The 14,445-nt window shown below is 37.6% G+C and overlaps 1 protein-coding gene across 2 annotated transcripts in view; it reads left to right on the top strand.

Moving 5' to 3' along the window:
• GALNT13 (polypeptide N-acetylgalactosaminyltransferase 13) overlaps positions 1-14,445 on the top strand; it is a 342,638-nt gene that overhangs the window by 195,190 nt on the left and 133,003 nt on the right. The gene's annotated exons all lie outside the window — the stretch shown is intronic.

Consider the following 14,445-nt stretch of genomic DNA (forward strand, 5'->3'; position numbering starts at 1 on the left):
TTTATTTTGTAAATTACCTTTTTAAATCAAAGGAAGATTGGAAAATTGCGGCTTTGATGAATAAATGATTAGGAAGGATGTGAAAAATGACTTAATATTATATGATATATTGCAGTCTTTACAAGGCAAAGTAGTATGCAAAATAAAATTAAATACATCCCTTTTCTATGCATAAAACACTAAAGTTTTGTCAAGCAGACATTATTATTACTTTTAGAAGAAATCAGCTGAGGCTTCGGCAGTATCTTAACTACATAGTGAAAGTATACGTTGTTTATTGTTCAATGAACTAGAAGGATAGAGATTTTTTTTCTAAGCTTCTTTTGCTTTGAGTGTTTTTACTTTAAAGTATCAGATGTACAATATTGTGTGTGTGTACCCACGTGTTTAAATGTACCTGTTAATTCAGTTCACTTTTTGCTGGGTATAAAAGTAAATGAATGTCTGTAACTTATGATAAGCAATCTTAAAGAACAGGCATTTTAAAACTAAAATTTTTGATGTGAATTAAACCATGTCCCAATTAACCTGGACACAATAGTCCATAATTGTCCAGGAAAAGCACATTGTTAGAGCCTTCCATGGAGACAAAATTTGTGTCTGCATCCAATTAGCAAAAATGATCCACAGATATTCAGATTTGCAGGGCTCTAGATACAAAATTTCGCTCTGCATCCTATCCGCAGACCATTTTTGCGGATACCTGCAGATTTGCAGGGCTCTACCTATTGTTGTTCTAATTTCAGGGCATTTCATCTATTGTCTTTGAGAAGGACTCTGTCCTGTTATTGAGGAAGCTTCTTTCCATGGTTCCTTTTGTAATATACAGTCAAGAAGGAAACCTGAAGAAATTGTTTAGCCCTCATCTTGTAGCATCTAACTCCTTAAAGCTCTAATCCTAGACATTTGATAAATGCTTTTTTTGGTCTCCAGTTAACAAAAATATTGATGAGGCCTCAGGCCTTGATTTGTACATAATTCTCCATTTTTGATTTTGCATTTTCTTCGTAGAGATTCTTACAAATTTTTGTAAGTGCAAAAAATGAAGTAATTTACAATTCCTTGCCATCTGTGCTCTCTCTCTCTCTCTCTCTCTCTCCTCTACCCCTTCCCCCCCCCCCCCCCCAGTGTCTGTGCCTCTCAAGAAAAGTGTAGTATTCAATTCAGGACAGCACATACACATATACTTAGCTTTAAGCACATACTTAAGAACCAGTTTCAATAAAGATAGACTTAAAGTGTGTGCTTACCTGAATCAGTGCCCTATATTTTAAAAACTTGCTCTGGGGAGCTTAATGTCTTAAATATAGTGTTCTCCATCCTCCACTGATTCTACCTTGCCGTGTTGTTTCCCAGCTCCCTGGGAGGCAGTTGGGGTATCCCTATGGTATCTACCCAGACAGAGGTCAAGAACTCTGAGGATTTAGCTGCTTTGAACCATAGTGCACTAGACAATAACTCTTTCCGTAACAGATGTCCCTTAGAAAGTATAACCCTATTTAAACTGAGAATTGTTTTAAAGAACATGATTACCTATCAGGTGAAATCCTGGCTCCATTGACTTCAATGGGGCCAGGGCAAAACTCCCATTGACTTCAATAGGGCCAGGATTTCACCCTGTGTGTTTAGGTTTGTGATGTGAGTTGGCTGGTCATAGAATATTCCATTCTCTGGAGAGCAAAGCATCTGTTGATAGCATTTTCCCCCTTTTAATAGTTTCTTTAGACATATACAGTCAAATCGGGAGGTCCTTGTTCAATTTGTTCTTTGCTCCCATTTAGGGACGTTAATAGGAATTCGTCTAAGTAAAGACCTCAGCATTTGGCCCATGTTATATAAATTGTGGGACTCTTTCATTAGACACTAAATTCCAAAGTCAGATTAAAAATGTCACTCCAGAATATTTGAAATGGTCAAGGGCAGTAACACAATTGCTAGTTATAAAATATGCACTTGTAGTAAGGAGAAGAGGGAGCTTCACAAACAGATCTATCCTTCCTCACTCATTAAAACTGGGCAAAATAAGCTTATGAATTTTCTGATGAACTCTCCAGGCATCACATTAGAAAAAGCTATTTCATGTCTTACTTCAGAAGACATTTAAACTTCAAGAAAAATCACCAGTTTGAAAAATAAGCATCAACCTAATAAGTGAGCAAGGTATCAAGAATAGAAATAAAATAATATGTTTTCAGTGCAATGCGATTACCATGGAAATGGAAAGCATTAATACTATGCTATTTCTTGGTATTCAGAACCTTTAAATTTTAAAAGGAGGCAAAGTGTGACCTAATTAAAACAAGTTTTTAGACATCAAGCAGGAATTGATTAATAAAATACCAATGGGAACAAATTAAAAACTAAAGCTGGTGAAAACATTTCTAGTTTCAATTTTTTTTCTATGAAGTTTTCTGCATTTTTTGACCAGCTCTGTTGAAAACTAGTGATGTAGCTACCATGGTACAAGTACCAGCAGGTGAAGCCTTGTCTAATGGTACCAGGGTTTACAGTATTTATTTTATTCAAGTGTTGTTTTTGTGGAAGATGCCAGACTGATAGCTATGGTGGCTTGAGTCTATTTTAGTCACAAAATTAGCACAGCATGGTAAGAGTCAACAAAACCTTTACTTATGCTAGCTCAGTAATGTGCCTCTCTCTACCTGTTCTGGAGGGATTACCTTTTATGGTGAGAGCGAAGTTTAGTCTCCTCACCTGTGAAATGCTTGGCCTGTCTGCTAAGACAACTAGCCAGGGATAGAGGTGAATGTTTGTTCATTTTCTTAAAAGAATATTTCATCATCTGAAGCTTTTGTGTCATCTAGCAGAAATGTGTGTTGGCACATGGTGTCTCCTCAAATTTGTGGTGGACTTTCCCTCTAGAGAATTCCATCAGGATGTAGTTTTGTCAAGGAAGTATTCAGAATTCTATATAGGCTCTCCTCTTGCAAGCTTCTGATTATAGACTCAAGTTATTCTTTCAGGAATTTATGCTGAATGTAATACCCAAAATACAGAGTATCTCAAGACCTACAGGTGCCTGTCATTGAGTTCTTTTTGGACTGTGAATATTTACCAACACATAATAAGCAGTAGGCTTGAATAATGTTAATGATGACACACTTGCTATCAGAAGCTAGGAAATTAAAAATTGTGATTGGAATTCCCCACTTAAAGCTGAAAACAGACACACAACCTAATGTAAAGATGGAGTGTTTGTCCAAAGTTAGAATTTTCTGGCCTTTACCGGTTGGTGTCATACTATTTAATTATGTTATTATTTTTGGAATACATGTCCCAAAGCTTAGTTTTAGCTAGGATCTAAAAGTTAATGGTAAGCAGTTCAAAACCTACTACCAAACAATCCCTTTTTATCCTATTGTCCTATGATGGATTCTGAGGAACCACTCTTATGAATAAATTTAAGGGATAAAGCTTCACTAGCCCTGTACATCCCTTTTATATTCCTATATTGCAGCATTGGAGAGGAAGCAAGCTCCATTGAATGTTTTTATGAAGAACAATAATTGGGTGATTACAAAGAGGTGAGCATTATATGTTCAAACAGTAGGACATTTTCAGAAATGCTGAGTACTTGAACTGAATAGGATCCGGGGTTACTCATTACCTTTGAAATTCAGATTACAGTGTCTGTCCATCTCTCTGACAAAAGGGACTGAGAACAATGGGCTTCAAAAGGATCAGGACCCAGATCAGAGTTGCATATGTATTTAAGAGAATTTGTCTCCACAAAGACAGAGAGGAAAATGAAAGGCTTAAGAAAGGAGAAGTCAGATCTAAGATCATAACAAAACAGTCACCTTAGGGGCAGATGTTTTAGAGGTGGCTTCCCTTCCCAAAGGTGAACATTTATAAGTTAGATAGTAAAAATCACTTCAGCTCTTCTGGAGTTAGAAATATACAATTTTCTGGATATGAAAAAAACAAAATTCTGGCTACCCTTTTGTTTTCATAGGTATAACTTTAAAAGAGTTATACACTGAGGGCCAGATACTCAGCTGGGGTAAATCAACATAGCTTCAGTGAAAGAATTTAAGTATTGAGTAGTCCAAATGAAGTCAACACTCCATTCTGGAAAGCATGTAAGCATATGCTTAAAACGGGTTGAAATTTTGGGAAAATGTTCGTGAAATTTTTTCCCAAACCATTTATCCCCTTCTCTCTCTCTCTCTCTCTCTCTCTCTCTCTTTTGTCAAAAAAAAATTTAAATGTAGACATTTTTTTTCAACCAGCTCTACCAATAATCAAGACAAGTTTGAAAAAGAAAATGTTTTTTTTTCTCTTTTGAAGTTAAGAATGGATAAAATTTATAAGTCTTGGGACTACCTCAACACATATACACTTAGAAAGGTGAATGCTAGTACATATGAAGGTATGGCCATCCATTCTGCAACACTAGGAGAAACTAGTTAACCTTGTGCTGACTCATGCCTGTTAATTCTTCAACTGCAAAATCTATTGATGACAATGATAGGTGCCCATTGACACATACCAGCTGTTACTTGTCAGATTCCCAGTTCTGTAACTATCTGTTCTTTCATAAAGCACTTCCATTCCCTTTTGTGTAGAAGATTTTTACACTGAAGATAACATTGTCACCGTGCATATTATTCTGTTGTGCTTCATCTTTATAAGCTCCAATTTCATGCAGCATATAATACATTTTGGAAATAGATGGCAACTTCGAGGGCTTGTCAACGTTTTTCACTCTTTCTCCAGCCCCAGTTCAGCTCCACTAGTGCTAGCAACAGTGGAAGCACTAATATAGCACATTCAGGCATTTTTATCATTGCCTCTTCTAACCATGGTCCGAGTTGCATTGGTGCAAAATGAACAAAAAAGGCAGAGTCCTAGTGCAAATGCACTTTTGGTACTCTTGGTTTGATAGATGCTTGACATGATTTTCATGTTACTTCACTATTTCCCACAGCCTCAATCGAGTTAATGCTCTTTTTTGTGTGCGTCTTTTTCTCCTGAATGAGCATCCTTCATAATTTACCAATGGTAATCTTACTGCCATCCATTGTTTCCCTTTCTGACATAGATTTGGAGAATTCTAACATATCATTTGATTTATTCATGCTTGTACCAATTGGTTAGAACATCATGGCTATGTTGGAATCCCTCCTCTAGAAAAAGCGTCCCTACAGCCATGTTTGACATGGCCAAGCAGATTGCCTTTTTAGATCTGAATGAAGAAAAGGTTGCCACAATGTACAGATGGAGTCAAGATGTTACAAAACAATTAGAAGAGAGAGAGAGCCAAATTTTATTAATGCAATAATGCATTTGTAGCGGGGTGGTCACCTCGCTCCAGCCCTGAGGGGGTTAAAGGCCAGATCTGGGAGAGGGCTGGGGCTGAGCGCCAATAGGAAAAGGCTGGGAGGCAGCCAATCAGGGCCAGGGTGGGCCCTATAAAAGAGCTGCAGGGCCAGAAGGCAGATACAGACTTTCTCCAGCCTTGGAGGGAGAAGGGCCTAGCTGCCTGGGAGCTCAGGGTACTGGAAGCAGAGCAGGGCTGGTGAAGGGCAAGAGGAGCTGGGGAGCTCCAGCCTGGCAACTCCCCAGGCTGAGGCCTTGTTAAAGGCCCAAAGCAGGTACGGGGGCTGCAGAGGTGTAGCCCAGGGAGAGGCAGAGGCAGCTGGTCCAACCCCCTTGCCAGTGATGAGTGGCCATTATAGACTGCAGTCTGCCCCTGAAAATGTTTAGATGATGACAGGCAGTAGCCACTGAGGCAAGGTGGGTATAGGGGATTGGGAGTTCCCCTGCGAGGTAAGACCCAGAGTGTGGGGAGACTGCGGTGGGCAGAACCTCAAGGTAAGGGGCACTGGGTTCCAGGAGGGACATGGGGCCTGAGGCAGGCGAGACACCAGCCAACAGGAGGCGCTCTGAGGCTGATGAGCTAATTCCCAGACTGACCAACAGGAGGTGGTGAGTGCTCGATCTGCTACAGCACTCCATAGTATGCATATTGTACACTTCTCAGATGAAAGGAACACTTACATTTTGGGGTTGTTTTTTTAGTTTGTTTGTTCCTTACTGTGCACTTGAGACATCATTAAAGTAATGGTTGTATCACTCTAGGAGAGCAAGCATGCACTGTATTGTTGTTCTTGGTATAGAGATTTTAGTCTCAAAGGTGCCTTACAAAAACAGTTTCCTTAATGTTTCTTTGTCAGATAATGATCCCATACACCATAAAATAGAAGCAAGACCATTTGAAAGTGAATTATTCTGAAGGGTAGGATGTGGGCATGTTCCCTTAGCCGAATTTTTGTTGCCAAAGACTGTGGCTGTAGCTCCTGTTGAAGCTCAGCATATATTAATTATCAGCAGAACTTCAAAAACAAAATTGTGATGGATAAGAACACTTTTCAAAAGCTGCAGGAAATCAAAGATAGACTAATGATTATTCTGTCCAAAGAAAGTCAAAGATGTGTGTGTTTACCAACCAGAAGCATGATGAATATGACAATAAAGCAGGAAGTTTGCTCCAGGAACCTGTGTTATAGTCAGAAAACTTCAAAACTGAACATAAGAACTAAGAAGGGCCATACTGGGTCAGACCAAAGGTCCATCAAGCCCAGTATCTTGTCCTCTGACAGTGGCCAATGGCAGGTGCCCCAAAGGGAATGAACAGACAGGTTATCATCAAGTGATCCATGCCCTGTCACCCAATCCCAGCTTCTGGCAAACAGAGGCTAAGGACACTATTCCTGCCCAAACTGGCTAATAGCCATTGATGGACCTATCTTCCATGAATCTATCTAGCTCCCTTTTGAACACCGTTATAGTATTGGCCTTCACAACACCCTTTGGCAAGGAGTTCCAGAGGTTGACAGTACATTGTGTGAAAAAATACTTTCTTGTGTTTGTTTTAAACTTGCTACCTATTAATTTCATTTGATGGCCCCTTGTTCTTGTATTATGAGGAGTAAATAACACTTCCTTATTTACTTTCTCCACACTAGTCATGATTTTAGATCTCTATCATACTCCCCATTAGTCGCCTCTTTTCCAAGCTGAAAAGTCCCAGTCTTATTAATCTCTCCTGATACGGAAGCTGTTCTATACCCCTAATAATTTTTGTTGCCCTTTTCTGAACCTTTTCCAATTCCAATATATCTTTTTTGAGATGGGGCAACCATGTCTGCACGCAGTGTTCAAGCTGTAGGAATACCATGAATTTATATAGAGGCAATATATTTTCTGTCTTCTTATCACTTTCTTGATGATTCCCAACGTTCTGTTTGCTTTTTTGACGGCCGCTGCACATTGAGTGGGTGATTTCAGAGAACAATCCACAATGACTCCAAGATCTCTTTCTTGAGTTGTAACAGCTAATTTAGACCCCGCCATTGTATATGTATAGTTAGGATTATGTTTTCCAATGTGCATTACTTTGCATTTATCAACATTAAATTTCATCTGCCATTTTGTTGCCCAGTCAACCAGTTTTGTGAGATCCTTTTGTAGCTCTTCACAGTCTGCCTGGGACTTAACTATCTTGAGTAGTTTTGTGTCATCTGCAAATTTTTCCACCTCACTGTTTACCCCTTTTTCCACATCGTTTATGAATATGTTAAATAGGACTGGACCCCGTACAGATCCCTGGGGGACACCACTATTTACCTTTCTCCATTCTGAAAACTGGCCATTTTGTTGAGAAAACCATTGTGAGTAGGAGTCAGCCACAATTGGCATTGTTGAAATCTCTGAGATCTTTTAATACCTCTCTCTTTTTTTTTTTAATCTGATGTTCGAGTTGAGAGGAAAAGGGTATCTTGAGGATCCTTCACTTTTCAAATCACTAGAACAAACTGTGTATTCTTGGTATCACTTCTGACTAAGAAGGCACCATCCTAGGAATGCAAATGCAAAAGGATCAGGATCCCTAAATATCTCCTGTAAGTTTCTCTAATTGTTATTTATAAAAGTTTCGCAAACTACAGTTGCCCTTTTGGGCTGATGTCTACAACTGCTTTCTGGAGTCCCATTGCCTGCACACCCACTTCCTAGTGAAGATGGTATCATCTATAAGCACAAATATTAAATGGATTTAATTGGATTATATGGTTCCTTTCTCACTCAATACTTTGTCCACTCTAAATCTAGACTAGATATTGCAGCTAATTTGTAAGCTGATTTCTCTCTTATCCAACTGGCTTCAAGAAGGTGCATCAGTATTCAATAACCTGCTTTTATCCTGATGGATGAGGAACTGGCATTAGTGTTTTCATTCACTTCAGAAAAGGCTTAGGAGTGTAATCAGTAGACATTAATATTTAGTATATTGAATCACCTAGCTGGAGTATTTGCACTGTACAGAGATCCTTGAGCTGTAGAGTGTATGTGTGCAAATGGAATAGTTCCACAAAGTTTTCATTTCCACAAATATACAGATTGGAGACATCCTATTTTCCTTATTACTTGCAGTAACAATACAAGGCTTGACTCAGATAATACAGATTAATGATACTTAATGAAATGTCTATCTATTCTATTGGGAAAACAGTTACACAACTCCACGTACAATATTCCACAAAATAATGGTAATACAAGTTACTAAATATGACTTTTGTATTTTCAAATAAATCAGTATAATCTTTTAACAGTGCTACTGATCTTTGCTTTCTCTTTAATGATTTTATTTGTAGCAAGTCATATAACAATGACAATTTGACAAAATATGACACAGTATCTCCTTTAACAATGAATAAAGATCTCTAGTCTAATAAAAGAAAATATCCCTAAATCTATCCCTCTGTCTCTCTGCTGTAGTGTACATTTTATGCCTGTAGGTTGACCCACCTGTCTCCTGTATAGCTTCCTGATACTGATTTAAAGAAGCAGTACACACAGCATGAGTTGTCACATTCATCTTTCATTAAATGCCTTTGGCTGTAAAACAACATGCTATGGTTACAAGAGGATTGCATACAGTGAAGGCTTGGGAGCTGCTAATTTTTCACTTTGCTCACTGCACCATGTAAAAATAAAGTGAAACATTTAGCCATTCAGGACTAAATCGTCCAGTGGTGTAAAAGGTGTTTTAACCAGTCAGGTGGGTGTAATTAAGCACCTAAATAGTGTAACTGGCTGACGTGCATAATTGAGACCTTTCTGAAAAAGTTCTAAACAATTTAGTAAGGATGAAACCACCAGTGTTTTGTAGACACTTAATAGTTTTTTTTTATAGGAATTACTCTAAAGCCTGTTAGGATCTTATTCTGTATTACATTCTTTCTTTAGGTTTTTTTAAATCCATTCTAGAGAATTTTATAGCAAGGATTTATTTCCCTCATTCTACAGGATGTTTCAAATATTTTTCATTTTTTATTCAGTTCTGTAGGGGTTATTTTCCATAAGGGAATGCCCAGAGTCCCCTCATAGTGGAAAAGGAACCTTAAATAACAGTTGGTGGGCTTTTCTGAGGTGAGTGGAGCATTAAATAGGAGTTTAAGCCGGAAAAGGGGTTGTCCTTTAGAAAAATGGAGTGTGTCAAGGCCAAAGAAAGCTAAACTCATACTTTGTTGAGAATAAGATATTGTTTAATCTTTGTTTTGTACCTTGTATTGTGTGTGCCTAGAGCTTTGTATAGACACCTTCTTTATTATTGTAGAAATCCAAATAAATCAATGAGGGGAAAGCATGTTTAATTCAGCTGTGTTACTTGGGTAGTATTTCTCCACCTTAAGAAACACTCACATCATAGCAGTCATCAAAATCACTATGTAACAGCCACACAGCACTGCAGAATAGAACCTCTTCCAGAAAAACAGTGAGGGGGTCAGCATAACCAAAACCCACCCCATTTACTATATGCCTAACTATGGCAATCACTGAAAAACACATGGCCACTGTTCAGATGCCCAAGGACATGTCTGACAGCTGTGCCATGTTTAGGCTCTTTTATATGTCGCTTCTTAGCTTGCACCACTTTACTGGATTTTGCTTTCCTGATATAACTGTTGAATAATATGGGTAACGCTTTTCCCAATGTGCAGAAAGGATTAATAATTCCAGGTCCTTAGCCTGACTTTATCTGGGCCTTTATTTTTGCACTTGCAAAATTGCAGTGATTACACAGGTGATTTAAATATTTAAGTACACTATTTTAAGCACAGTCACTGATTTAGCTGTCTAAAAGACCTAAGCCGCACTATATAATCATGGACAAAATAATGTGAGCCAGTGTAACTCATAGTGAGGCTGGAAAAGTTGCATGCGTGCTTACTTATTTTCAGAAGTAAAACTAAAGTAGATGGTGACACTGAAAATTATTTCAAGTGTTTGTGTAATTTTGAGTCTCTAAGTACCTGCCAAACAGTCATTTTGAAAAACTAGCCCAAAGGGCTTTTCAATGTTCCATAAGTTATATTCAACTCAATAAATATTCAACTCTACTGACTAATTTTAGGAGTACAGTTTGTACCCAGAATGCATTGCACATGTGCTTACATGCTTTACTATACATCCATGAACTCAGGACTCCCACTTATTTATGCTCTTTCCTTTGGGCATGCAGTAAGGTTTGTGCACTTAAGCTCCATTTATTCTGAATGTAAATGTATGCACCACTATCTATACTGCATCCTCAGATTCATTTTTGTGAAAAGTTAGCTGCAAGTATCACAAGGGCATTGAAATAGCTAATTTCATTATTATAGCATATAGTAATTATTATTCATGGCTATTTTCAAATACATTTTCTACATATTTCCTTATCAAGGCAGCTGTTTCTTGTGTTAATTATAGTCATTTTCATGTGATGGAAAACATGTCTTTTTGTACCGTTATTTCAATGCCTGCATGTAAACTATGATTGATGAATGATCTAATTGAACCATCAATACATGTAAGCATGTTCAAGTAAGAATAAGTATCAGTTTCCCTTTCTAAAATCCTGTGAAACAGATTACTGATGCATGTAAAATATGTCTTCACCATCCAGATCTGTTAAAATCTTAACCTAAAACATAAAAAATAGAATTAATTATAAACTCATAAAGTTATGGGTTGTGCTATAAAAATGCATTTTTCACCATGAAAAGAGAAGTTAAGCATGCAGTAGAGTTGTGACTTCAAGAATGAGGCTCTCACTGACAATTCAGAAGTGTTGTTTCTAATACATTCCGTTGTATGCAATCATATGATTTTATTCTAAAAGGTTGGTAATTAGAATGGTTAATTCGTAAAGCAGCTGTATCAACAGATGGGTATTTGGCAGTAAGAAACTGACTGTGCCTTGCTTGCCCCAGTGTGATCTACCAGACATCAAATATGCACTGAATTTTTATTAAACTGTCAAGTTTAAGTATCCATGGTAACTGTTGGAGAATTCTATAGCAGCCTAAACTATAATTATACTGTCAGACCTGGATATTCTACCTGCAGTGCAATAGTCAACACAAAGACCAATAGTATCACTGCTGTTCTAAGCAACTATAGGGGTTTTTTAAAAATGGAACAAATCATGTGACTTGCTTTAAATAGATCAGAGTAATTTATGCTATAAAGGACAAGTGGGTGTAGGAGATATTTCACTTATGGGTATCCATAGACTGCAATATACACACCAGCAACCAAACACCGGGACCTGAATGTAAGTGAACTTGCTCTGAATTGATATTGACAAGACAGAAATGATGCTTTGTGGAAGGAGAAAATATGAAGAGGTGGTATGAGTCAGGATCTCCATTTATCAGCAAGGTGTGCACATCTTTTATCAAATTGGTGTGCATTCTGGGATGCTTTGGTTCCATGCTTTTCTCATTTAGCAGCCCTGGCCCAAAATGTCTATCATCTGTAACTGCAGTCATTCCAAATATGGGCATTGTCACTGTTCACACCTTTGTCACCTTCAGGATGAAACACTATAGGGTATATTGTAGACCACAAGAGACTTCAGACAGTGTGGAATCCAGCTGCCTGCCTCTCAAGAGGAGGTGAGGCAGCAATGAGAATACAACAATAGACAGTTTTGCATTGGATTCTTATTTGCTTCCCAGTACAGTTCATGGTGTTTGTGATTATCTTTAAACATCTGAAAGGTCACTTCTTACCCTAGCACGCAGGTGAGTTTGGCTTAGATGTTCTTTGGATAAAGCTGTCTGACATGAGTAGCAGAGATGTCTCAGTTGAGGACTCTTGATTTTGGGCTTGACTCCCCTCCTAGCCTCAAACTGTACTGTTTATAGCATCTTGCCATTTCAAACCATGACTAACAAAAGCAGGATGCAAGCAGACATTACAATTAATGGACAAGCTGTAGAGGTGTGAATTTAATTATCTGGGATCATATTTATAAACCAAGGCGGCAGTTCCAAAGAAATCAGAAGACCACTTGGGCTAACCTCCCTTAAAGTGTGGAAAAACGGTGACATCTCAAAATGTACAAAGGTGTGACTGATGAAAAGGCTAACTTTTTTTCCATAGTAATTTATGGATGTGCATAGTGGGAAGTTAATGCTGCTGACAAGAAGAAAACTGAATCATTTGAAACATATTGGTGAAGACTCTTGCATATCTCTTTCATGGGGGGAAAAAAAGGATGAATGCCTATATTAGAAATATTGTTCGAGAGAAGCAAACCCTGATGTCGGAAATCAATAGATACAAACTTATGAAATTTGGTCACATTAGGCATAGAGATGGAAATAACCTTGAGGAAGTTGTTATGGAAGGAATGGTGAAGGGCCTTCATAGTAGGGGATGAGCAGCAAGTGGATGGATGGTGTGTGGCAGATCAGTAAAAGGTTGCTGCAGAGTGTTCAAAATTAGTGATGGATCATGAAGGCTTCTGAAAATTCTGCTATGATGTCACCAAAAATATTCAGACATGCATAAATGAATTTACGTCTTAACTTATCAATCCAATCAATTCTCACTGCTAACAGTTCTCGGTATAAAAGGTACTGGGATAGTAGTACCTCCCTACCTCACTAAGATGTTGGGGGGGATAAATATACTTTAAAAGATTGTGTGGCACTTAGATACTACAGTAATGGAGGCAGGACATTAATAGGATTGATAAAAACAAAAAACTCAAGAATAGACTCTCTCCCATTACATTTGTACATGCCTTCACTTGAAAGAAGCTGAAGAGCACAAATTCCAGCACTCCCAGACAAAAATTGAATTAAAGGCCTGCTATACAGTAAGTTAAACAAAAGGAGTTGTAGCCAGTCAGCAAAATATAACTGAAAGAAATAAAACTACTGCAGTGTGAAGCGGAGTTCACTTGCTAGTCATAATTGCACATGAATACTGTACCATACTTGTTTCCAATCCAAAGGTGTGTTCATGTGTAATTATAAGACTAGCCCGTGATCAAAACAAAATATGAACAGGTTGCTTGTCACCCCAATTTTGGTCATGTCTACACAAATTCCATATAGCTTAAATATTTTTAATAGAAGTCAATTTCCCCATGAATGCTTAAAAGCAGTTTACAAAAAAAAAAAGACTGAAAGGTTAAAATGCTGTTCTTCACAATGGAATCTAGACACCTCTGTAGTCCTGTGACAAGTTTACGGCAGAGGAGGTTGTATCAGGAGCAATAAAAAGTTAGGAATATAAATTTAAAACAAATATTTTGGGAATTTCCTGGTAGACAGTATAATCAGCGGGGGGAGGAATGGAAAATCTGATACTAGAGAAGTATTTTAGTGTTGGTGCTTAATGAGAGGCATAATGTTGAAATACATGAAATATATTGTTTTGGTGGTGGTTTGTAAATATATACAGTAATGTATATTTAAATTTTCTCATGCATTCCCTTTTTAAAAAAAGTTAGCAACTGTTCTGTAGTATGTCAACTTGAAGTTTCATCTATACTGACTAATTGTCACTGAATATAAAACACAAGATGTTAAACGCAAGAATGTTTTGTTGTTGTCATTGCTAATCCCACCAGAATACATTACTTAGCATACTAATGGAATTATAGAAAAGGGTTTAGCCGTATTAAATAAGAGCTACATTGTTACTATGGCAGCAACATTTCTATTCGTACAGTTTATTCTTAAATGTTATGCCTATTTAAAGGAGTCCTAATTACAAAAATGTAACCGTTCTTTTGTCAAAGATGCCAGAAAGTTTTTGTATTTTTTTTTTTTGTATTATCAGGAAGTGCTGTAAATTGACTTCATAAACTATACTGTCAGGTGAGGCGGAAAGCCAAAGTAGTGCACGTAGGGACATAGAAGGTGGATGGGCTGGATGCGGCTGCTACTCTTTGCTTACAGCAAAAAAGGGGATCAATGTCAATTAAGTATGAGCCCCAAAGAAACAACATAATATAGGTAATATAGAGAAGGGTGTAGTTCTGAGGGATATGTTTAAGTACATTGTGAGGTGAAAAACTGAAAAGTATAATTGTAGTAACCACATTACAGATTTATTCAGAGGTAATTAGTAGATAGA

This window comes from Trachemys scripta, chromosome 11 (genome assembly GCF_013100865.1).
Source record: "Trachemys scripta elegans isolate TJP31775 chromosome 11, CAS_Tse_1.0, whole genome shotgun sequence".
Taxonomy (NCBI): domain Eukaryota; kingdom Metazoa; phylum Chordata; order Testudines; family Emydidae; genus Trachemys; species Trachemys scripta.